The 25484-nt window shown below is 43.0% G+C and overlaps 1 protein-coding gene across 1 annotated transcript in view; it reads left to right on the top strand.

Moving 5' to 3' along the window:
* Window positions 1-7601: 7601 nt before the first annotated feature.
* The window catches only part of SYN3 (synapsin III), a 199991-nt gene continuing 182108 nt past the window's right edge, over window positions 7602-25484 (top strand). Inside the window, exon 1 of the mRNA XM_065039448.1 lies at window positions 7602-7755. The gene's annotated coding sequence lies outside the window, so the exon portion shown is untranslated. The remainder of the gene's footprint in view (window positions 7756-25484) is intronic.

Here is a 25484-nt window from a genome sequence, read left to right as displayed (position 1 = left end):
AACGTGTTTTGTTTTCTACCTTTAGGTGCTAAATTTAAGGGTCTTTAAAAGGAGGAAAGGGACAATGCAGGAAAAAAATTATTCCTAAATCCCAGTTTCCTTAATCACCCCAAACTTAATTTCTCCTACAAGAACTGCAAAGCTTCTATTGAGATTTTGTAATGGAGTACTACTCTGGACTTCAAACCTCAGCGGAGAAGGCAGCAAGCCAAACCATCACCTTAGGTGATAATGGACCCTTGGATTCTATGTGCCAGGGGAAAAAAACCCCAACCAACCAAACAAAAAAACCCACGAGGTCAAAAGTTAACTACCTGTGTTGCACTTCTAGAGAACCCAAGGAGAAATCTCCTTCCTATTGCTGATGTGAGCTGTACATTCAAAGGCTGGATGCAGTTGTTTAGGAAGGCCCAGACAACAACAGCAGGACCCAGAATAGGACCTTTGTAGTCATGAAATTTTCCCATTACTAGTAGAGCTTAAGCTTGGTTGTGGTATATGGGGAGAGTGAAAGCAAAAGCATTTCTTCTTTCAGCTGAGAGCAACATGTGTGTGGTTATGACTGGATAATTTAGATCAGTAGTAATTAATTGTCTGTGGGTCATTCAGAAATAACAAGTAGCTACTCAGGAAGGCAGGAGGGAAGGATTTTTCTTAGGGAAACTGAAAATTCATTCCAAATTCCCAAGATATTTGGGATACATGGTTAAGAGGATATGGTCCTAAACTATGACTTCAGAGTCTGTAGTGAATGTTAATAGGTTGAATGGCCTCAGGGTACAGCCTTTATTGTTTTAGGCAGAATGCGAGATAATAAAAATGGAAAACCTTGCTTTGAAAAGATGGCCTGTCTGGCTTATGGGTAAAAATCAGATTTTGTTGTGCAGTAATAGGTCTCAAAAGTATGCCTGAAATACTAAAAAGCATTGAGAGTTCAGTGTGATTATAGGAATCAAAAAGTAATATAAAATTGGTGAAAGTTTCTTTTCTTCCATTCTCTGTCTTGTTAGGTTCAGTCCTATGCAGGATGAGATTTTGTAAGTTAAGCTTGTTTTGAAAGTAAAGTCACAGATGTGGGTGTCTAATCTTCCAGCTATTTTTTACCTGACTTTTTACCTGTGTTTAGTTGATGCCACCATTTCTTAAACCGAATTGTATTTTGAAATACTAATTATGTCATTTCAGGGTGTAGGTGTTCTTTTTTGCAACTCCAAACATCAGATCTCTGAGGAGTTGGATATACCTGGGAGAATTAGACAGCCTGTCCCACACCAAGTTGCCCAAAGGACTTCATGGAGTCCAGTGTAGGGCTTTCCATTTCACCTTCTAGTCACTGAACTCATTCCTCATCTGAAAATGCCTGAGTTTTCATAAGCAAACAGATTTCTGGTCAAAAATGTTGTGTTTCTTTTGCATTTGCTCTGTGGGACATGCTGTTAAGTCAATGCTGTAAACATATGGCTATGGCCAGCTACAGCAGTGATCCTCAGAGACATTGCAACAAATACATGGGATTACTGGTATTGTGAAATCTCCAGCTGCACAAGCTGGTGATTTCTATGCTTGAGCTCCTTAATATATTGTTCTGTGAAATTGATGGAGAACAGATGAGCCCCAGAAAAAGCTCAAAAGCAAGCTTGGAGTCTGAAGGCATTTATTTTGGTTATTATGGATATACATCACTTTTCCCACAACCAGTGTCCATGCAAAGCAATGTTCCACAGAGAGATGTTGCCACTGAAGCCAAGGTCACTTTGCCCTTGAGTATTTTCTAGGAAAAAACCCAAACCCACTTGGTGTCCTATTGGGTGGTTTCCTCCAACATGCTCTCTGGTCCTTTTTGTAGTTGCCTGGCAACAGGGAAGGGAGGAGGAGGAGGATGTAAGAGCATGGAGGCACCTGAAGAAGCAGATTATCTGTAGCAAGCCAATCGGCCAAATCAGCTCTTGGTTCTTTTGAGCTACTCCATTGCAACAGGTCATCTGCACTGGACTTTTTCAGGTGGTTGTCTGGTGAAGGTGGGGATGATGATGCTGCTTTAATTTTATATGAGTCTCACCCTAATACAAATCCTTTGTCATTACCAGAACTATTCTTCTTGAGTTGGAATAAGTGAGATAAGAAACAGGATTTGGTCAGTGCACAGAATTTAACCTGTGGTGTCTTCACTGTGCTGTGTAACTGAGCTGCACTCCTTAAAGGAAGCCAAAGAAGAATTCAGCTTAACTGTCCCTTCTGAACATGATGTTTAACCTCAAATTTGTTAAAAGGGCTCTGAAAGATGAAGTAGGTTTATCCAATTCAAGAAACCAAACAAAGAAAAAAACATAAGTTACCATGTCCAATTAAATACATCCAGTGTAGGATTTGTAGTTTGGATGAAAATTATCTTAGAAAGCAATGGGGATGCAAGAGAGTATTCAAAGCTGTGCTCTGTGAGTTACAAGCTACTGATATGAATCACAACTTCTGATGAGTGTCTTGGCCATTGGCCATGCATTCAGTCTTTGGCCCAATGTTTACAAGAGTCTTTGTACCTTTTTGATTGAACAGTTTATTTAGGAGGTATAATGATATTCTCTCTTCTGAACAGCTGATAAACTCTTGTTGCAGTTACTTTCTGTCCTGGGGAGGACCCAGATGTGAGTCTTTAATTTGCATTTTTTAGGTTTGGACCTTCTGTTTCAGGCATCTTAAATGAGTGCCCTAACTTTTAGGATATTGCTTATATCAACATGGAATTAGGGGATATTTCTCTCTTTTCTAACCTTTGGGAGGGAGAAACCTGTCCTATCAATAAGCAAGAATAATCTTTTCACCTTGGAAACTCCTACAGCCTAGGAAGAGTGTTTTGCAAAATATGGCAAAAGGTGATTCGGTGAATCACAGAATGTTAGAGATTGGAAGGGACCTCCAAAGATCATCTAGTCCAATCCCCCTGCCAGAGCAGGAACATCTAGATGAGGTTACACAGGAATGTGTTCAGGCAGGTTTTGAATGTCTCCAGAGTAGGAGACTCCACAACCCCCCTGGGCAGCCTGTTCCAGTGCTCCGTCACCCTTACTGAGAAAAAGTTTCTTCTCAAATTGAAGTGGAACCTCTTGTGTTCCAGTTTGAACCCATTACCCCTTGTCCTACTGTTGGTTATCACTGAGAAGAGCCTGGCTCCATCCTCATGACACTCACCCTTTATATACTTGTAAACACTAATAAGGTCACCCCTCAGCCGCCTCCTCTCCAAGCTAAAGAGACCCAGCTTCCTCAGCCTTTCCTCATAAGTAGGATGCTCCACTCCCTTGATCATTTTTGTTGCCCTGCGCTGGACCCTCTCCAGCAGTTCCCTGTCCTTCTTGAGCTGAGGGGCTCAGAACTGGACACAATATTCCAGATGCGGTCTCACCAGGTCAGAGTAGAGGGGAAGGAGAACTTCTCTGGACCTACTAACCACCCCCCTTCTAATACACCCCAGGATGCCATTGGCCTTCCTGGCCACAAGGGCACAGTGCTGGCTCATGGTCACCCTGCTGTCCACCAGGACCCCCAGGTCCCTTTCCCCTACGCTGCTCCCTAATAGGTCATTCCCCAACTTATACTGGAACCTGGGGTTGTTCCTACCCAGATGCAAGACTCGACACTTTACCTTTTGATTAAATTTTTCCCTGCCCAACTCTCCAGCCTGTCCAGATCCCGCTGGATGGCAGCACAGCCTTCTGGCATGTCAGCCACTCCTCCCAGCTTCGTGTAATCAGAAAACTTGCTGATAGTACACTCTATTCCCTTGTCCAAATTGTTGATGAATATATTGAATAATATAGGCCCCAGTACTGACCCTTGAGGCACTCCATTAGATACAGGCCTCCAACTGGACTCTGCCCCACTGACCACGGCTCTCTGGCTTCTTCCCTTCAGCCAGTTCACAGTCCACCTCACTACCCGGTCATCCAGACCGCACTCCCTCAATTTAGCTGTGAGGATGCTGTTGGAGACTGTCAAATGCTTTACTGAAGTCAAGGCAGACTACATCCACCACTCTGCCATCATCCATCCACTTCGTTATGTCCTCATAAAAGGCAATGAGGTTGGTCAAACACGACTTCCCCTTGCTGAAGCCATGTTGACTGCCCCTAAGATAAAGGGGTACTTATATTTTGAAAATGAATTCTTATTATGAGTGGTTTTTTTTCCACAATTTCTTGAACTTTTGTATCCCTGTAGTAGATGTGCTTTTGCCTTGGCAACTGTCCTATTTGGAGTATAACAGTCACAACAGTACAATCATATATCTATCCCTAAATTTCTCAATTGCTTCTTGTTTTAATCTCCAAACACAGTTCCTCTCTTCTGGGGATGAAGAGGGAGAAACTTTCACAGTTTGCTCCATATGTTTGCATGTTTAATTTTCTCCAGTTTTGAATATGCTCCCACTTAAGTGTTCCTACTTTCCAAAAAGGGCTTATGCCAGTGAGGCATCATTTCAAAGGAGCACACCAAAGCTTCCAATGGCAATAAATTACCTCATCAATAATAACTGTGAGGAAGGAGAGATCTTCCAGGTAAACTACAAAGCTTTCTGAAATTTTTCCAAAAAAATCCATTCTTTGTTTTCAGCCAAAAATACCTCAGCTATTGCAATTGAGAAACAAAAGACTTCATTGAAAAATTTCTACTGAAATAGTGATCTTCCTCTGTGGCTTGTAACCAAAAAAATGTTCAGCTGAAAAAAGAAAAATTACAGAGAACCAGATATGGTGGAAAATATTCAATGATCCTACCAGGGATTTAATTCCTGCAAAAGACTCTTAGTACCTTATCTTTCATTTGCTCAGTCTGTCAGCTTCCTCTTGACACTTTTTATCCTGCTGTTTGTCTTGCCATTTTGTTCTCTTATTTAATTCATTTCTGGGGGTTGGTGGAAGACTTTGCTCAGTGTATTCCAACTTTTAGAGGGCTTCCACGAGCCATGACTGGAACTCTGCTTCCTTCTCTCCATTCCTGTCTGCCCTGTGAAACTTGTCATTCACCTTCACTGCACCACAGAGTCATGATCTGCCTTTTGATTCAGTGCTTATCTGTGAAGGAGCCTGATTGCCACTTCTCCCACCTCGCCTCCTATGTGTTCATGTACTACTTCTGCCCCTTCTGTGATTGATCTGTGAGGCTCTCAGCTGAGCACCTCTCACCCAGAAGAAAATTCACATTAGTGCTGGGAGAGTTGGCTTGTGCCCTCTTAAGCCAAAGCTTTGCTCCCAATTATTAAACCCTTTGTCAGGGAGGCTTTGATTCTAGGAATTAACTTGAAAGGGTTTTGATAACCAAGGGCCATATTCATGATGCTGAGCTCCCCACTGAAGAGCTCCCTGCCTAGCATCTCCTGAATTTTGAGCAGATTCTGTAGTTGTCATGGCAACAGCCTAATTTGCCCTTTTTTTTTTTTTTTTGGTACTTTAAGTAAGCATCATGTAAAAACTCTTCAATAAATGATGCTAAAACATCCTGCGTCTTGGTAATGACATTGGGCAACTCGCCATGTGGCTTAATTTAATTGCTCTGAAGCTATCACGAAGTGCATAATTCAAGGTTTCCTTTAACACAAAGGCTCTTAAATGTTTGGCTGGCTGCAAGGGAAAGAGGAGGGGAAAGAGGAAAAGAGCAGCTGCTATTCTTCGAAAGTGAAGCATCTTCAGGAGCAGGAGGGCAGTTTTGTCCCTTTTAGTGGCAGAGAAATACATAACAGACAAAGGAAAAACTTGGTCAAGGCTCTTTTTTCCTCTGCTTAGAATCTCAGGGGTGCCAACTCATTGTCACCAGGGGTTACATCAGCCTTGTGGTTGCCTTCAAAAGGCTGAATATAATTTTAGGACTGTATAAATGTAACTACTCCCACATTTATACAGTCCTAAAATTGCATTTGGCCCTTTGAAGGCGACCGTGAGGCTGATGCGGCCCCTGGTGAAAATGAGTTTGACACCCTGGCTTAGATCACCTTGAACTTGGCAGGAAAAGCAAAAGCATCCACCATTACTGTGCCCTGTTCTTCTAGGGAAGGCAGTATGACTCTTCATCCTGCATCAGGGCTTTGACAGAGGTAGACAGCCCAGCAATTGAGAAGGTGGCAATAGCTGTGGGTTGTCCCAGCTGCCTGCCGGTCCTGCACCATGAAGGCAGTGCCTAAAGACAGACATTAGGAAATTTGCTGGTCTTTCTCTGGTGGTCTGCCTTTGTAGCTTATGCTGGTCCCTGGGCTTTACTTCAACCTCGTGTCCCCACTGCCTGCAGAAGCAGAGCTGAGGGCTGCCCAGCCAGACGGTCCGGGGAGATGAGCCAAACCAAGAGCTGGTGTAGGAGTTGCTTGAAGGAGTTTGGGCTCCAGTGCAAATTTGAACCTCACGTTATTATGACAGTAGGTATATAGACTCTGCTGAGTAAATATTATCACAGAGGAAGCAGAGTGCAAAGGGTGTTCTTGGGCTCTGAGGGACACAGGCTCCTGTAAGAGAAGAAAAATGTCTTGTTCATCCTATCTATTTGTTTTCCAATTACAGTGGAATTATATGACTGTTTGTAAAAACTCTGCCTGTGGACATGTATTGGCAATAGCTTTCAATATTTCTGTGAATGGTTCTTAAAAAGCCCTGCTGGTTGCTTGGTCTGATCTGGGGGTAGGAAAGGTTGTCCCATTGAGCTCCTCCACTTCCATCATCCTTCCCATAAAAAAAAAACCTCTTCAGGCAAGTGATGTGGTCTGAGGCTTGATATAGATAGTGGTGACCCTATTAAGGAAAGCTGCAGTGCTCTGTAACTCTTGAACAAAGCATCACCTGAGGAAAAAGAGCAGTGTTTATTTTGGGAAAACTAATTATTGGGAAAAAATAGGAGTAGTTAGTTATAAATTTCTGGTCAGAAAAAAAAAAAAAATCATAGAACAGCTTAGTCATCTGGTCTGGGGGAAAACTGCCACTTTGGTGTGTGTTTTTGATGTAGGGATTCAGACTCCCACTGCAGGCATGTGAAATCACAGTCCCTGGGCAATGCATATATGAGGCTTTCTCTTTCAGGAACCATGTACTTGCATCCCTTGGGTGTCTGAACTGACGGGATGACAGCGCAGTTGCTGAATGGAAGATATCATGATACAAGGCAGACTCTCCCATTTTCTTGTGATCTGCTTGTCTGTTACTTCCTTTTGCAGAATGGTTTTATTCTTTTCCCAGGTCTTGCATTGGGGAAATAAGCAAAGTGTTTGTTGTGCTGCAGTAATTGCTTTCCCAACAGCAATCCTTGCATCCACTGAGATGGTAATGACCATTCACCAGGGAAATACTGTATTGTGTGCTGGGAATGGATGTACAACAATAAAAAGGGAATGCCATGGTTTTGTGGGGAGGAGGACAAGAAGGACAGAATGGGAAATACAAGTGTGTCCTTTTCAGGAGAGTGACAGATTCTGGTTTCTTTACCCATCTGTCTTTGATAAAAGCCTGCCAACGGGGGTGAAGTCTGTGATACTGGAGCCTGCACATCATTGTTGTTTTACTAAATTATTCATTCTGTTCCTGTGATAATATAGTTATAAGGAGGAGCCTAATTGAATTTACTGTCTGGCTTTGACCAATAGGGTGATAAGGATCCAGCAGAATGGGATGACGGTGAATCCTGCTGGTGTGCTGTGAATGTGAAGCAGGAGGGACTGGCAGTTTGTGTGCAGGAGGGAAAGCGAATCTATCCAGGGCCCCTGGATTAGCAGACTTAGGAAAGGTAAGAGAGCAAGTGAGAACGGGTTTTGCCAGAATCAGATACTGACCCTGTGCTGCAAGGGTGCTTTTGTTTATAGGAGAGCACTCTGCAGGCGATGTGTTCCTGCAGGGTTTGGAGGGAACAGGAATGTGTGTGGTGGGACTTGCTCAGTGCATGTAGCGTGTGCCTTTGTCTTTATATGTGCTGCAGGGGTTTACAACATTGTGTGTTCATCATGCGTGTCTGTACAGAGACGCCTGTGTTTTACGTGGGTAGAGCAGCAATGTATGAAGCCTGTGCATTATAAATGTAATGAGAGGAGTCAGAAGGGAGAAATTACCTCATGGGCAATGTGAGGAAAACAGTAGTGCTTTCTGATTTGATTGAAAATGGAAATGCTGAGGTTCTTAGTGCACTGTTTGCAAACAAAAAAGAGCAAGTGTGTGTGCATCTGTCAGTGTGTGTATCGGATCTGCAGTGAGATGTGAAAATAGGAAAGAGGAGGTCAGACTGGAGCATTAGTCATGGCAGGTGGAGATAAATTGCAAGCAATTGGTGAAATCAGATTCTCTAACGTGGAGATTGCAAGTGAGTAGGAAAGTGGATTGATCCTATCTACTGAGCTAGCTACACCTGGGAAGCAAGGTGAGGAATGAGGACAGGTTATCTGACTGGTTAGAAGGACTGATGATCAAACCACCGTGTTTCCTTGCTGCTAAACTGATAACCTATTGAGTTTTTTTCCACAGATTTGCTATCTCCCTCTTAATGATGTGAAGGATGAGCATCTCTAAGAATCAGTTAGAGCTCACAAATTAATGTTATCTGGAAAAGCAGGAGCACATCAAGCAAATTAGCCTCTGCCCTTCCCTTTGTTTCACTGCCTTTGGTCTGATAACAAGTGGCTGCTAAACAGATAGGACAGTTGGGGGAAGCTGGATTACAAATGTGACAAGTGGCATTAAGCCATATAGACAGGAAATGTTGTTTACAGTGATGATGCTATAATCGCACCTCTGCAGCTTACGGTTCTGCAAGCCTCTAAGACAAGGCTGTCCTGAGGTGGGTAACCTCAGCCCAGTCACTAATCAGAGTGGGGATTGCAGCTTGCTGTGAGGCATGAACAGGTTTAGCTGCTTCTCATATGTTTTCACCACCTCATTCTTTTTAAGCCAGGATCCCGAGGAAAGTGTTGTTGAGACAAAGATGTTGCTGACCTGTGGATATCTCAAATCAGTTGGAAAATAACTCATGATGAGTTCTGAGGGAGGTATACTTTCTTTTCTGCTTGCTCAGAAAGCAATAGCCAGCAGCTCCCCCCAAAAGGAGCAGTAAGGCAGAAAGAAAGCCCCACGGGAAGAAGCAACAAAATGGCTAATCTTGGACTAACCAAACCGGTTTGCCCCAAAAAATTCTCCTCCCTCTCTGACACCAAGTCTCTTACATCAGGGGTTAACTTTTCCCTACCCAAACTCTTTATTTTCTGTGGTTTTCTCATGCAGCCCAAAGATGGGAAAATACAAACATGCCTGATATTCCCAGCAGAGAGCGAGTCTCTGGGATGTGCTGCTGGGGGTGTTGGGCTGAGCCTGACCCTCTCTGCCTCACAGCTTGTACATGTCCCCCAAGTGAGACCGAAGGGGGACTCACCTGGCACAGGTACAAAAAGGCTCCTCTTTACAGAGGATATTTGTATTTGACGATGGAAAACCCAAAGGGAACGTACTGCAGATTCCCATAGGACAGAGCCATGCTCTTCTCATCTCACCTGGAAGAGGTGACTGAAAAATACGTCTAAGACAGGGCATATACTGTAAGCTGGCAGGGTTTTGTCTCTTGATTTCTCACACCTTTCCTGTCCTTCAGCTCCTCTAAGTTAGAAAAAAACCATGATCATAGTTGAGTTTGACTCCAACTTTCAAAGAACTCACAGCATCAAAGTGAGCTAATAAATGAAGCAAAACTAGCCTGGCAATCTGAAAATAAAGTCCCCAGTACACTAAGATTCTCTCAATTTACCTCTGCCCTAGTAAAAGGAATAATTAAATAACTTGCTTATTCACATACTCCAAAACGCTGCAGAGCTTCCAGGTGCAGAGCGGGAGGCTCTCCTTACCAAAAAGGAGGCAGATACGTGGGCACACCTGCAGAGTCCATCTCTCTGCGCATCCGAGGAAGCCATTCGCACTTGCCCATTTCGTGATATGCATCTTCCTTAGGAGAGGCACAGGGGGAATTTGACAGGAGGAGCATCCCTCTGACACTGCGGCGCTGGCAGCATTTGTCACCGGTTTTGTGACTACGTTGTTTTGCTTCTGCTCACGGAGTCAAGAGAGAGGCTCGGAAATGGGCAAAATGCCAGCGTATTCCCGGGGAAGCTGACGTCATTGCCAGTTCACCGGTGCCAGGGACTGTGCTGGAAACCTGAGGTTGCTTTTGCCATTAATTGTCCCAGATGATTAATTCATGCAATTAGATCATTTTCCTGGGTGGAGGTTAGGAGGCTATGCACTCTAGTGATGAAGGGGCATGACGGGATGCAAAATTTGTGCTCCTTGTTGTTGTTAATGCTAATTACAACAAACTAGTCAGTGTCCTCCACATCATCCTTCCTCCCACAGAAAGGGTACCAAAGGGTACCATTATTCTCTGTCTCTCCACTCTTTCTCCTCTCTTTTTTTTGGTGAGGTATGGAAGGGAGCAGGCATGTGATGTGTGGGCAGTTGCTCTGATGGGATTTGTGGTATTGCAAATTCTACCCTAGAGGACTGAAACACAGTGCCCTTAACTTTCACAATTCCTCCATAAAAAGATTATTGCTTTAACTTTAACATTTAATTTGTTTAGGGTTTTTTTTTTCACCTTGCAAAGCTTATTCCATATTCCAAAAATTGATTTGTTTTATGTCATTTACATAGCATTTTCCAGCAGGAACAAAAATCCACTTATCCTCTTTAAAAACAAAAAAGCGGGGCAGGGGGGAAAAGGCAAGTTTAGTTCTTATTGCATAGTGACTGGTGTATTGTATTGTGGCATTTCCCCTCAGAGGATGCTCCTCTGTCTATAGAAGTATATGATCACTTTTTAATCAGTATGGAAATTCTCCAGCATGCTGGGGTTTGCAGTAAACATTCTAGGATGTTTTATTCTGTTTTTGAAGTTTTTAGGCTAAAAATCCCTTTCCTGACACTTTAAGAGCTAAGCAAAGAAGCACAGAATTCTCAAATGGGCATAACAAAGATCTGCCCTGGCCTAGATACAATTATTAGCTGATAAAGGTGAGGTGACTTGATCTGATAATTTATTGGTAGGTGAAGCTGCTAACTTGAAATGTCAAACAAAATACCCAGAGCATTTTCAGAGCTCTTGTAAGATCATTTTCTTTCTAACAGCATCACTGTTCTGCCTCCTGCATCCCTCCCCTTTGCTCTCTCCAGTGTTTCTCTTCTCCCCTCAGGCCTCCATGTTTTCAGCTGACTTGTGTCCGCAGAGGTGTACAAAGCCCTGGATCATAAGTTTTCAAACAGACTCAGGAGGGCCAAATGGCAATCTTCCGATTTCTCGATATGTCTGTTATCCATGTAATGAAAAGGTTTCCTTTCTGTTTAAGCAGTGGGGAAGCCATGCTACCTCTACATTCTTCATAATTTTTCACTTCTTCCCATCCTTCATGGTTTGGCATGGTATTCTCCTACCTCATCTGGAGATTAGAAAATGTCAAGGAATTTTTCTTGAATGCTAACAAACAGCAGGGATCTGATTAGCAACTGTAGTAGATGCGTTACTGGCTCAGTGCTGTAGAGACAAATATATTTATAATATGGTAATCAAGGAAAATGAAGTGATTATGTAGTCCTAATGATGTCTGTATTAATTGCTGTCAGATTCCGGACACTTATCTATGGTCTGTTTAATGAGAAATAATTCTACTGTGTCTGTGTGGATCAAACACTAAAGCAAAGGTGTAGTATGACTTTGCTGCTATTAGCAGACTACAGCGGCCACAGGAAAGGTGGCTCAGGCACATGCTTGTAATTTAGACCATGCTCATAAGGGGGAAAATATAATGAGATGGCCTTGGAAAAGTAGAAGAAAGAGACTGTGATGTGGCCTTTGGGGTGGAAATGATCTTTTGTCCTGGTGACAGTGTTACATTGCAATAGGCTGAATTCTGCAGAATTCTGCATCACCAGAGTGAAGCAAAAACATTATCAGCTTCCCAGGGTGGCCTCTGGTGGGCTATCATGGTGGGGAAACAAAGTAGATTGGATGGGGTAGGAAAGACCCATTTTCCAGGCTTCCTGAAACTGGGAGTATTGCCTCTAAATCACTTCTGAGAGAGTAACTGCAGTCATTTTTAAAGGCATATCAAATTTGGTTGTAGACTGTCAGGTTGGGATATGAACGAGACAGAGAGCCTGAAGAACATCAGCAGCATTATCTTCCTATGGATTGGAAAAAGAAACCACAGTTCACATTAAAGAGAGGAGAGTTGAAGGACTGGAGAGACAAGTGACAAGCTGTACAAAGTGGGGGAGAAGGGTGTGCCTTTTTTGGAAGAACTAGATTTTATTTTTGCCAGACATTGTGGGTTTTGGCTGATTAATGACCTGCTCTCAGCACTTCTTCCCTGTATACTTCAACTGAGAAGCACAGAAAAGCATTGCCTTCCTTCTTTCTTCTCATACATAGGAGTGAACACATAATGCTGACTCTTTTTAAAAGATGGCAGCCAGTGTCTTCAGCCAGGTCTTCATGGTTTCAGTAGGCTGTTTGTTCAGCTCCCTCAAGTGTAAAAAGTGTGTTACCTCAAGCCCTACATTTTAGTTTACAATTTAATTTTATATTTAGTTGATAATGGCACAAACACAGAAGGAAATATTTTTTTAACTTGCTGGTACTAGACCTTTAAAACCATGAGGCTGCTTAAGAAAAGATACGAATAAGCCACTTTTTTGGTAAAAGTGATAGCTAAAATGATTCACATTATTTGGAGCAGAACAAGAGGGTAACTGATGCATCGTTCCCATGCAAATGAATGGAGAAATTCTCACACCACTGGGACTCGGGACTTCCAAGCCTGGTGAAAAGAAAACAGCCAGAAATGATTACACAATACCTCTTATGTAGCCAATGCAAAGTATTTTTAATCTAGAAGGACTGGTAGATTTTCACCACCACTAAATTAACTTGATAAGCAAACACAAGCATATTTACATAGGACTATTAGAAAAGCAAAACCAATAGCAGAATGTTCAGTTCCAAGATGATTCAGACCTTTAAAATCCATTGTTTAAAATACAGTAAAACTCTTTTTTTTTTTTTTAGATAAAATGCATTATTTTTAATATAGGGTGTCTTGGCCCTGTGTGGTTGTCTTCTTTTGAACAATATAACGAACTTATCCTTTACACTGTTGTCTTTCTTCCCCACTTTAATCTATAACTTGTTGGACTTAGAGTGCGGCTGAACAGTCTTGTAGCACATTGCAGCCCAGGAACATGTCAAAGACCTTCTTGGCTACAGATGCTAAAAACTAGAGAGCCCCCTTGGACAAAGAAGTAAAGAAAATCCAGATTTTTCTTACACAACTTATCAGCATAGCACAGTTGTTTTTAACTGCAGCTATAGAACAGTGTGGAAAAAAAAAAAAGGAAAAAGAACCATCACACAGTCCTGGAGGTGATGGGCTGGGCGATTCTGTCCCTGACTGACTGTGTCCACCTCTGATGCACTGTGCACATCACAGGCAGCTGCCAGAGGCCACAGACACAGCACGTGGGCAAGAAAACACACCCAGTTCTTGGCTGTTTTCAGTGATTTTGACAAAACCGAATAATCTGACTAGTTAAGAAGCATTTATTCTTTTTTTAGCCTAGAAGTGTTTGGTTTTGCTGCTTAAAGATGAGACTCAGTGTCTGTATTTCCCTTCTGGTTGCTAAAGCATTAATGTGCTTTGGCAAGAGGGGTTGGATGAAATGCTGCGCTCCCTCCAGCATTTGAAGGCTGCTGTATTTAGCTCGATGCATCTATCTAAAATAGGTCTGTGTGTATTTAGTTAATCTTGTGGGCAGGCTTTCTTACTTCAGCAGTCTTGTGAAGTTTCTTTTTATGGGAGAGAGAGGAGTAGTCAAGGTAGGGGGGTGCTGGATTATAATAAAACTGAAAGAGGCTGTCAGGAATTAAGATGAAGGTTACCCTGGTTTACTCTGGGCAACCTTAATAATTCAACAGAGCCTTTCAGTCAGGGCTTCCCCCGCTGTTCCCCACAGAGGGGTAGTTTTGTGTATGAGAATTTCTTGAGGCCATTCAACGCACCAGTTCCTAAGAAACACAAGGCATGGGAGAGGATGGCGCCTGTCAAGAGCTAGAGCTGACAATGCCTGTTAATGTGCAAGGACACTTTCCCCAGGAAGATTCTTTGATGTTTCTGGCTCTTAGTCACAGGTCATAGGCCTCTGGCTTTATGTATCATGCCTTTATCTTGAAAGAAAATGCCACCTCTTTTGCAGAGCCCCATGCTCAGACTGCGTAACTGTTCTCCCCTCCCTAGAAGTGACCCACAGAGAGGGCGAGATGGGGACTTTAGTGACCTGGGGCAGTCACTGATCTTCTGAAGACACTATCTGGCATCCCCTGCAGAAGTCATGCCAACCACGCAAGATTGTCTGCCTTCCACTGGGGTCATAAGAGAGAGGGATCAGATCCAACCCTGAAACTTCAGCAGATAATTACATTCAAGTTGATGAGAATTGTGCTTGAGCTGGAAGGAAAGGAATTGATTCTCTGCTTTCTGAGATAGTTGCCAGTTAAATAGGTAGCACTGCAAGTATTTCTGTACACTCTCTTCTGCTTACACATAACATTGGAGTTTGGTAAATGTCCCAGTAAAAGTAAAGTGATAATCAGAGGAAGACAGAAGACATGAGCTTTTGCATTGCTGCCATTTCATCTTCTGGACAGAAAAGTTTTGTGTCCAGCTGTAGTTGACTGGAACAAATACTAGCAGTAACATGCTGTTAACTTGTGATATCCAAACTTCGTGCTACTTCAGCCCCACTGTCAGAAGTAGTCTGCCAGCAACATTTCAGTACAGCATCTCTCCACTGAAAGACCACAGTTCAACAGCTGTGAGACAGGCTCTGGAAACACCATCTTTGAAATTTATTTTTTTTTAAAGAAGGCCTGCAAATAAATGGCATATTTGGTGCAGCATTTTCTTGTTACAAGAAATTTTGGAATATTTGTTGTGCTGTTTTGGGGCAGAAAATATTTTGAAATGGCAAAATTTCTTTGAAATGAGCAGTCTGGTTTTCAACTTACTCTTTCAAATATAAACATTTTCAACCAGACCATCCTTAGCCCAGCTCTGTATGTCTCCTGTGCTGTAATTTCTCCTATATAGCCACAGCTGCGAAGACCCCAGTGCTTCTATTTGCAAGAACCTACACCTTCAGCTCTGCCTTGCCATCTGGTCGTTAGATGAACGTGATTTACTGAGGACCCTGAGGTAGTTCTGAAACAGTTATCCTTTGGCTTAAAAACAGAGAGAACACTAACAGGGTTCAATCCTTAGTCAGGCATCTGCAGCTCTGCAGCTTTCTCCGGAGCCTCCCACACCTTGGACTAATAGACGCAATAACTGATTACCTTCACATGATGCCGTAAGACCAGCGTTTTTCCCAGAGTGGAGTAGGTGGTGAAGAATAAATATACCCTTCAGTTGCCTAGCCTCCTAAGTGCATGTTTTTCTGTACAGCAATAGAGCATCAAGGTCTATGGGCAGGGAAGAAAAATGCTGATTTTTTTTTTTTTAAGAGACCATAGCACATGCCACTTTCATGATGCAGTCAGGGCTAGCAACTGGAGAGGGAAAGTGTAATAATCAGCAGCAATAAATCTTTGTGAGCCTCTAAAGAGCACTTCTGAAACCCAAAATACATCCAGGGTTCCATTTTAACTAATAATAGGGTCTGCACTTCCTCCTGGAAAGCTTGTGTTTCTTTGCTAACATGGGGCAGTTGTTATACTTACTAGGTGGGAATACACAGGTACGACTAGGTTTTCCACCACAGTTTCTCTAGCCAGAAGGTTTCTGCTGCTGCTTCATTAGTATTAAGGCAGGTGCTGTGATTGCATGGAGGTACCAACAAAGACCAACAGTTTGACTGAAGTTTGCAGCCTTGCTGCTGCTTGCTGGCAGAGAAAGCTTGGTGGGCCATGGCTGGCAGCAACCCCAGGGGATAGGCTCTGCCATGAGGCTCAGTGCCGAACAGGCAGAGGGAGGGCAGGCACAAGGATGCCAAACCAGCTGCCATCTCCTACATCACTTGGCAATGTTTCTTGTTCAACCTTCAGGGTAGCGCAAACTGAAAAATCAGCTCAGGTGGGAGCTGCTGCCAGGCACTGACTAGCCCTGCAGATGATGTGCCGGCAGCAGCTGCTGCTCAAGATCTGGCTGCCCAGGAGACAGCTGTTGCTTTGCAGCCTGAACCATCTGAGCTCTTCTGGGGTGCTTAAACAAGTGTCTTTGTGTTAGGGTATCTCATGGTCACGCAGTCCCTGCTGAAGTTGGTGGATCATCACAGCTGGACAAAATTCTTCACTCAGGCTTTCAGGGAGGCGCTGCTTTGCTCTTGATACAGTGGTGATGGCTGAGATACAGGGATGGTTTGGACCACACCTGTGAGTGTTCATGGACTAGCCTTGGAGCTGTTTTTTTATTTAGAAGTGATAAACTCATGATAGAAGTTGTTGGGAGAAACTACACAAGCTGCACTATGTGGGAGGCCAAGCTCAGTGATCCTAGTCTTCAAATCTATTTGATTTTTTACAAGTGCTCTGCAGTGCTTTGGTAGTAATTGAAGAGATCCAAAGCAATTATCCTCTTTCAGGAATGAAATACTAATGATGGGGAGCTGAAGCAAGAAGAGAGCAAGTGATTAAGCTGATGACAGCAAAGGACTTTTATGTATTTGTTATTGTGCAGTGTACGTTATTATTAGTGCTCATAATGTTTTACATGTGGATTTCCATATGAAATTATTTAACTAGGGTTCTTCCTGTAGCTCTTAGGAAAATACATGTGGATGTGCAGGGTCTATCACCAACATGTGAAGGTGATCCACTTCTATGGAGCTGAGTGATAATACCAGTTCTGTATGTTCTTCCATGTTAAAAAGTAATATAGTTTTCAGGTAGATTTAATTTTTAACAGCTGCCTACTTGCATTGCATATTATAGAACACCTCTGCAATCTGTATTTATATCACCACACATCTTGATCTCTCTCAAACTTGACCCAATTTAGCCTTTCCATGTTTTATTTAACAGAAATATCATTATACAATCAGGCAGACTAAGGGACAAAGCAGTTAAGTGACTTGCTCAAAGTAAAAAGTCCATAAGAAAAAAAAAAAGATAAACTACTCTTTCTGTCCACAGAAACCATAAGATTGGTTTCCTTTTATGTGCAGTCTTGAAATTGAGAATGATGGGTTTTGTTTTTTTAATGCACTGACTGCAATACTACAACATGCAGGAAGATCAGCTCTTCACCTCAAGCCTATGGAAAACATGGAATATGCAAGTGTAGGCACGGGCAGAATTTGGCTGGTGTCTTTAACAGGGGGAGGCCAGGTTCTGTGACTCTGTAGCTTTGTGCAAAGCTACAGGGAATAAACGTTCTTTCTCAGCCCGCTGTCCATGCCAGTCTCTGAAATCTCGAAGCTAAGACATTGTGCCCCTGGGTTTGTTTTGGGGAGGGTTTTTTACCAGTTATTTGACTGCATAGGGATGACAAAGCCATGCAGTTATTATAAGGCGGCCAGTCTCAACACACAAGCTTTTATACTGGCTGGTCTTTATGAGCCTGGGGGCTCAGGCACAGGGTCTGGGCATGAGCTGAAAATAAACCAAGAAGCAGTTCTCTAGCTGTTACTCAGAGCTCTGTTGAGTTTGTTTTGGACTCTTCAGCTGATCTTACAGTCTAGTTTTGGACACGTCTTTCTTCTGTCAATACATAGCTACAGTAAAAGGGGCTTTCATCAGTAAGCCTCAGTCACTTAGCTTTAAACAAATACAGATTGTCCCATAGGGGAACAGGAATACTTGGTGATACTGTTTCTATCATTGGCTATATCATCATGTAATTATATGCAAATAGGAACTGCTTACCTGTCCTACTGATCAGGACACATATGTAGAAAGGGAAGCCCCAGTGTGGCTCTCAGATAACATCTGCCTGAGATTTGTAGGATGTTCCCATTTCTGCTCTGCCTGCTGCAATGCTCATGCTCTCTGTGACTGGTCAGTCATGCTGTTATTTGTGCATGTACCCGGTAAGAGCTCATACCAGTGCATGCAGCTCCAGTTCCTCCCTGCTTCAGCTGTCCAGCTGCAGAGCTGCCTCATGCTCTCTCTTCCCTTCTTCCCCTTCCTTCTCTCCTTTCGAGGCTTGGTAAAAACATTCTGTGAGTATGGGAGAAGGAGAGTCTAAAATATCCTTTATTACATTCCAAGTTTCAGAATGGTTCCAAGTGCCACATTTTTTCCTCTGAGAAAGCTTTGTTTTCCCCTGACCCACTATATGTTCACCAGCTCTTGAAAGGCTTGGTGGTTAGGTACTTAAATAAGACTGGCCAATTTTGTAACCCTTAAAGGCTTTGTAATTCAGCTACTGATCAGCAGGGGGACCAGAGCTCTTGACCAGCAGAAGCTGCTCATGTTTGGTTCAGTAGTACAGTATGAGCCATGAGAGCTGAGCCCTACAGTATCTCTGCACTCTACAAAATAAAACTTGTCTTCCTAAATGAGGAAACCAAGGCAATGACGATGAGTAACCTTTCCCCAAAGTGATGGCACATGACTCTGTTAAAATCATGTTGTGCTTTATTTCCATGTCTAGGTCCATCCCACTAGCCTACTCTCTCAGGACTTTGGGCCTAGAATCTGTTTCAGTTCTCATACTCATGTATTATATTTTCTGATGCTTTTTGCCTAAATATAGCTTCCCCATTTGGAGCAGATTCTGGAGGGCTCCTATAACATCCAGCAGGAATGCAAAATCTGGATGAGTAAGCAGACAGGAACTGGAAAAGAAGACAGCTTGATAAAGGACAATTAGTGAAATAATTTATTATTAGGCTTTTAAAACATGCTTTCTAATTATAGCAGTGCACCTCAGGTGGTACAACTCTTTGTCAACACAGTAGTCCTATGGAGCCAACATCACTTCTTAAATGGCATTTGAAACCTGGCCAGATGCTTTATAAAGAAAGCAAAGCACCTGCCCCCTGACTGTCCTGCACAGGCTCCTGCAGACACCACGAATATATTTGACTTGCAGCTCCAACCTGTAACCGTGCCAGAGCAGGATCTTGTGGACAATTGTGAGGTTACATCTGGGAAGTGGGCACTGGTAATTGTGCAAAGACTGGTGTGCTCAGTCCAGCTCTGGTAGAGGGGACTGTCACCCTTGCTGGGGTGAGAAGCCTATGGGTGCATGGTGCAAGCAAAAGGGATGTATTACACAAACCCACATAGGTTTTTACATATCCTCATGCGATCAATAGTAATGATGCTAAAACAAGTGAAGAAAAACACCTCCTGGAAATGCTCAGCATGATTTGGGTTGGTCATCATAAAGCCTGAGAAAAACACAGCCAGCTGAACCCCTACAATGTTGCAGATGAGGATCTACCAACCCCTGTTTTCTCTGCCTCTTCGAGGGGAATTGTCTAGCCAGGCAATCCCCTACCACTTCTACATCATATGGAAGAATCAAGCTGTCTTACAGTTGCATCAGAAATCTTCCCCAGAGTGCAGTAAAAACATTGTCTTTCTCTTCCATCATCAAAAGAAATGAGTAAGTCTGCTCAAATTTCCAATTTATTCTTCTCTTTGGATTAAGTGCTGCTCCATGAGATGGGCATGTATGGTTAGAAAGCAAATGAGCACCTTTCTGCACAAAGGCAAATTACAGACTTTATTTCTCCAGGTATCTGCTGCTAACATCATCAGATCAAGTAAATCCCAAATATTATAGGGGGTTCCTTGACATATGGGAAAAATGTTGGGAACTGGTATATGTTGGTACTTGGAATGGTGCAGGGGGAAGAAAAGGGGTGAATGCAAATGGCAGCAAAGCTTAGATGCAATATATTAGCATTACAGATGGTTTAGAAGACTTCAGATGTTTGAACAAAAGCTTCTTAACTCCCAGAAGCATAGAACATTTGGGAAATAAATTTAATTTTTGTGGCATTTTAAAATTAGTTAGAAACATTGATGCAAGAATTGCAGAGTTGTGTTTGAAATTCTGTTATTTGGAAATATACAATCCATTTTTGTCTTATAAACATATAAAAAGTAATACATTTTGCACTCCAAAAAAGAAAATCCTTCTAATCACCATCACTTAATTAATAATTATCGATTTGGTGTGTAGTATGACCTCTTAGTGAATTGTTTCTTCCCTTTCATGACCTGTAGCACCTTTTTTCTGCTTACCCGCATTTTGACTAACCAGCCTGTTGTGTCAGAATTGAAATACAATGGAAAGAAAATGGGATAGGAACCAGGACAAGTATGTGATTCTAATCAAGACAGGAGCACCATTAGCACTGGCAGGCTGCTGCTGCAGCTTCCTCCGAGAACCTGTGAGTTGTCAGTCCCTTAGGCATCTTTTATCTGGATGAGCCCTAATGCATATTGGCAGGCCCTACATATTTAAATACATCCAGCTTCTTGATTTTATTCAGATCAGCACTCTTCAAAGCAATGCTTCTCTCAGCTGAAGGAAATCCCTGGTCTATTAGTGGTGTGTCTGATGCTGCTTTCAGCCTTATCACCATGAAATCAGGACTTGTACAGTTACTGCAGGAAGCTTACAGCATGTCTCACGAACACACAACATGAACTGCATCAGATCCAAGGCTGGGAAGGAAAAAGGTGAGGGCATCAGAGCTCTGCTTGCTTGCTTCTTACAATTGCATCTGCTCAGTATGCACGGCATTGATCTCCACAAATTAACTGGTTTGTACTGCTGTCTCTTGCTTTTCTTTAATATAATCATGAGGAACCACTTTGGCATGTGTGTAAGTATTAGCCTTAATGGCAGCATTAGTGTCACTATTGCTCAGGGTGGGGATAACCACAATAATCTAGGGAAATAAGAAATGGGACAGTATGCCAAGTCAACCGATTTTCAGATGGAAATGACTCTGTATTATTCAAGGATTAGCACAGGATTTCTTTGCCCCATACTACCTGCTCCACTTGAGCCGTATCTGGCTTTGCTGATAAGCAAATATTGATATTGAAGAGAGACAGGCCACAGAAAGGTCTCTCTAAGCTCATTGACAAGGGGATATTACCACAGAGATAACACTGTGGCTATTAGGTGCCAACAGGATTTCCACAGTGAGGATAAAATGAGGAAATAATGTATTGTTTCCAAGAAGCAGCACGTCATAATTTGCTCTTGGGGGTATTAAAGCCATAGAGTATTATCATAATATTCAGATTTATTTTTCACTAGAAAATTTTTCACTATTGTTCATGGCTTTAGTCATCTTCCTTTGCAATCTACTTGGAAAATTGCTGATCTTACAATGACATTTTGTCCTTTTAGAGTATTTTTTTTCGTTCTTCTTTTCCTTGCCTGCCATTACAAAATGACTGGCAAAAGAGGAAAGAGACTTACTCATTTTCTGTGCTGGGTATAGCTCTTGAGAAATGGTCCCATTTGCACTCAGTTTTGTATGCACACACCCATTGTCTTCAGGACCAGATAAGGCAAATCCCCTATGGTGAAACTGCTATGTAGAAAGCATTGACAGCTTTGCAAATGGAATTGAATTAAATAGCCACCCAAGAAAGTAGAGAAGATTTTTTTGTTTTTTAAGGTCTACAAGAATGGAGCAATAAGACAGGAGAGTTGTTGCATCTTTATATCTATCAGTGGTTTAAAGAAGCATGTTGAACTTTTCAAAGTGATCTATTTCTGACAAAGAGACCTCCTGGCATTTCTGAAGATCTGTCTAAATAGAGAAATTAGATGTGCAAGACACCACCTTCTTGCAAAAAACCTTAAAGAGCAAATTTCCAAAGAAAATCACTGTTACCATGAAAGGTAATAAAGAATTTTGGGAAGCAAGCAAAATTCTGGTGAGCAGCTGTCTAGCACACAACAGGGAAATCATCGTTGTCCTGGGGACATGCTGAGCCCTCTCTCCCGCCCTGTCACCCTCTCCAGCTGCAAGGTCCTGACTTCTTGCCACTGCTTCAAAGAGACAGCACGGCTCTGCTGCTGTCAGTCATAGCAGATATACAATTTCCAGGAGTGTCTCTGGCATCATTGTGCACAAACCTCACTGATTTTAGGAGGAATTTTTGCTGTAGTTTTATAGGTTTTGAAAATTTCAGCCAGTGCCTATGTTAGAGCTGTATTGCATTGCTGGTGCTTGGGAAAGCTGTCTGCACACCAAACATGGGCATGGAAACTCTTTTCCTCTATTCTTTGGGACAGCATACAGTCTTTCCAGCCTTTACAGTTTTTGTATATGCTTCAGGTTTACCAAATGTGGGGATTTCGGCAGGGTATCCTTTTCTTTTTCTAACCCTGATTGTTTTAATTTTCTGATTTATGGAATTTCAGCTGAAAAATACCAAGAAATGTTTGAACACACGAATCTCTTGAGTCCAAAACTGTGGCAAGTGAGTTAAAAACCCCCAAAATGTTCTAATTAATTTCATAACTAATTGCTTTATTCTGCTTTCAATTCTTCCCAAGAAATGCTAAGCTATGCCAAGCTTGGCAATGTTGAAGCCATTCAAATTAAACATTGAAAGCTTGACAGTAATAAATAATCTCTTGCTTTCCTCTTTTTGAAAATATATCTGGAAAGCTGGATTTGGAGCTCCCTTAGCATGGCTGTCCTTCCACAGATGTCCACTCCCACATTGTGCCAATAGGCCTGAAGTCAGAAAGGGACTCATGGGAATATCTTAAAATGCAAATGTATGCTGAAGGCTGTCCACAAAATGGATGTGAGAGATATCAGTAAGCGACCATTGCCAGGTGAGGAGCATCTCCTCATCTTTCCATCTGCCATAGGGCAGAGTAAATGTGTCCTTATCGTGAGGTGGGAGGATAATTTCTGCGTTGGTTTTGCATCTTGCCACCCCCAGCATTCTCTTTTGAGGTTGTCAAGAGCAGGAATCAAACACAGGCTGGTGTGATTGTGTCAGTTTATTACATGACGGCACAGATAACAAGCTTGGAGGAAATCTAAGCACAATTAATAGACATCATTCAATTGAGTTTGGTTCCCTCTGGATGCTAGTGCACATTAGAAGGTAATCCAGCAGGAGATTTAAGTGAACGTTTCGTTCTTGTTTCCTAACACATGTCAACAGGTTTTCTGAGATGACTTGCATCTCTGTTGAGTACGTGCTTGAGAGAAGGCAGGTAGGTGTGTGGCTGATTTCAGTGTGCTGAGGGAGCAGGTTACTTACCCTTCCTCACCCTTCTGAAATTATCAGCCAGGAAGTTTAACTGCGTGCTAGTAAGGGGCTGACGGTCCCAGCCTATTTGCTGTTGTTTTCAAGGTCAGCTTTTGTTGACCTTGCTCTTGCTTCATTTAGTTGCTCACATCGTTTCCTTTTGATTCCGTGACTGTACTTTAGAATTTCTGCATGTTCCCATGTTGTCTTTTGGTTAAGCGAATTCCTGCTTACTTCTTCTCTTTCTGCTTGTACCTTCTCCTCTTCCTCCTCTTGCCCTCTCTCCTGCCTGCTTTCTTTCCTTAGGACTCATTCTCCTATGCCTTGTCTATTATTTCCCATTCCTGAAATAAAGCCCAGATCCCTGACCTGCAGTTTCATGGCCCAGATGTCCACTGTTTTCTCAGCTAGCTTTTGGGAGCAGCTGTTTCACAGCGGAACAGACTACTCCTGTGTGGTGGGAGGCAGCTGCTGTATTGCAACTTGAGGAACTCAATAGGAGCTGCTGCCTCACCAGGAAGCAACCCATGGGCTGTAGTTCAACCGTGCAGGGGGCTACAGGTTTCCTGTGGGCATGTTGTTGCCTGTCACAGTATTAAGTAGGTGACTTGGCTCCATGTGAGCCATAGGAAGACACCGCTATGCACAAAGGCAAGTACAACTTGGTGGTGTACAGCCAGCAGCTCTCCTACCTGTGGCTCTGAAGTGACAAAATATGGCTTACCAGACTTGTCTCACTTATGAAGGAGGTGTTGTCTCCTGGCTTTGTTGAAATTACAGCCCCACTTGCCTGCTAGAGTAGGATCTGTACGTATACTGGCTGGATGCTGTTCAGCATGAGAGCTGCATGCTGTGAGAGCTGCACAGAGCCAGCTTTGGCCTGATGTGCTGAGCCCTCAGGATCAACATGAGGTGTTTAAAGCAATAGGAAAATAAGGTCCTAACCTACTCAGCTTGTGCCCAGATGAAAACACCTACTGTTGAAAGTTAAATAACAGCAAGTGTGCATGATGCAGAAGCAGACTGTGAGGTTTTCCAGTAAGCAAAGGAATCTGTTGGCAGTTTACACTGCTCCCATTGCAGGTATCTCCTCTGTGGCAGCATTAATGGCAATCAATAAATTGATATAGGGAAGCCAATGATAACTTCATTAAAAAAAAAAAAAAAAAAGTAAGACTACTTTAATTACATTAGCTGGGTCATTAGAAAAATACATATCACGAGAGGAGGACAGTCTGTGCCATCACTTTGACAGACCAAAAGTCAGAGTTCCTGGTGGGCTTGCCATCCCCCATCCCAGAATGGAGCCAGGCATTACTTTGTGCTGTAGCAGTGTCATCCTGCTTGAATTCAGCCTCTTCGTGCCTTCCTGGAGGGAGATTTCCCCATGACATCAGCTGCTTAGGTTTTCTCTCCTTCCTTCCTGAGCCAATAGCATGCAACCCAGCCTTTGCAGCAAGCAGAGGTAGTGCCAGCCAGCAGAGGGACAGGCCCACCTCAGGGCAGCATCCCAAACTCTCTGGACAAGAGTTTTGCCAACTCCCAGCGTCTCCTGGGCAACATCTTCCACTACGAAACCCGTGGTGGAAAAAATGATGGGTCACTGTAAATATTGCTGTTTAACAGAGTCCATTAGACGAGTGGTCATGGCTTTGCAATAGTATGATAAATTGTTTATTGTAAACAGTGTGCTGAAGAGACCAATTTGGGAAGCTCTGCTGTGGAGGAAACCTGCATGCCTTCCAGGCATGTCACGGGGTACTCTGACCCTTTGTTGCCCTGAGACACCCTATGCCACCTGCCTCCATGCCCTTCTTCCACTGCGCAGGGCAGAGCAGAGATACTTGCCCATTACTTCACTTGCTGATGCTTTGCAAGGAGCCCACCATCTTTTGGAGAATGCAAATCTGACAGAGCATGACAGCCTGGCAGTGCGTGAGAAACACTTTCAAGAGCACGCAAGTCCTGCTGGACCCTGTCTCAAGGATAATGGCTTGAGAAAAGAGCCTTGTCCAGCCTGTACAGCTGGAGCCAGGTTCCCTCCTGTGGCTGAGAGCTGCCACAGCAGGAGCTGACAGCTCTCTGGGAGGCTGTGCAAAGCATGCAAGGGGCAGGCGTCTTGTGCTTAATCAAAATTATGTCCCACTTCTTACCAAATAATGCCAAGGTCCTCCAAGAGAGCACACCTAATCACTGTACACAGTAGCAGGGTAGGCATTTGGAGCCCTTCTGACAGTAGATCT

The sequence above is a fragment of the Columba livia genome, chromosome 1 (assembly GCF_036013475.1).
Source record: "Columba livia isolate bColLiv1 breed racing homer chromosome 1, bColLiv1.pat.W.v2, whole genome shotgun sequence".
NCBI classification, from domain to species: domain Eukaryota; kingdom Metazoa; phylum Chordata; class Aves; order Columbiformes; family Columbidae; genus Columba; species Columba livia.
This window is presented reverse-complemented; position numbering and strand designations above follow the sequence as displayed.